Raw genomic sequence first — 1039 nt, 5'->3', positions numbered from 1 at the left:
AACAGAATGAAACTTTTCCGGTCAGTGGAGTAATGGGCTTCGCTAATCGCTCAGCCAAAAAATATATGGTCAAATCAAGCTCATGGATAAGTTTAGCTCTAAAAAGTAAATTTACCAAATTTTTCTGATACAGCTGCTCTACGTCCCTGTGGTCCAAAGCCTTTGGTGTGCCCTTTGCTGTTGTTTCCTGTATAAGGCAAATATAGATCGAAAATGAAAAGAACAGCTGTAACATTAACGTCGCTTTCACTGTTCCATTCTGCTAATACTGAAGACTCACAGAAGAAATAGATGTAGCAGCAGGGGGAGGAGGAGGAGGACGAAGGGTCCCTGACGACTGAGCCAACACTTTTTCCCTGGCTGATATATTACACTAGAAGACAAAAATATCAGCAGCAGTTCAGACAAGATAGTAAAAATAATTTTAGAAATATTCCCGACAAACATGAACACGTTGCGGCTATGCAGCCGCAGCATGAATACGTTATGGTGGTCCCCAGATCACCGGGCAACGTAGAAGCCACTATAGCGTATGCGAACGTCGCACGATTTTCGGTGAATTAAGGTGGTAGACACTTAGTCTAAGAAACTACGATTAGGCAAAGTTACCGCAGTAGTTCTCGCAACATTCCTTATTCGACGATGCAGTGCGTACATTGCCTCAAAGCGTCTCCTACCAATGAAATATGACCGCATGTAAGTAAAGATGCTACAATGTCGACAACACTAACACTTATTGACGTCTATACGGTTATGTCGTGGTTACATCGCCACATCTTACACAATATAACGCCTTTCCAGCACCATCACGGCCTCGTAGCAGAAACGATGCCCGTGCAACGATGCGTGGTGGTGCTAGCCACTACGTCGCTGCCAGGCTGGTGCAGAGCGGTGAAACGCACCACCTTGCCGCAGAAGCGCCGCGTTCACATCAACACGGCCACCGCCATGCAACATAACATCTAGTACCGCGTAACATAACGGTATACGCCAACATTAGCGCTACGTGTCGGCCACAATGCCACAATTACGTGGCTGC

This window comes from Frankliniella occidentalis, unplaced genomic scaffold (genome assembly GCF_000697945.3).
Source record: "Frankliniella occidentalis isolate FOCC.00 unplaced genomic scaffold, Focc_3.1 Scaffold57, whole genome shotgun sequence".
NCBI classification, from domain to species: Eukaryota; Metazoa; Arthropoda; class Insecta; order Thysanoptera; family Thripidae; genus Frankliniella; species Frankliniella occidentalis.
Note: the sequence above shows the minus strand (reverse complement) of the source record.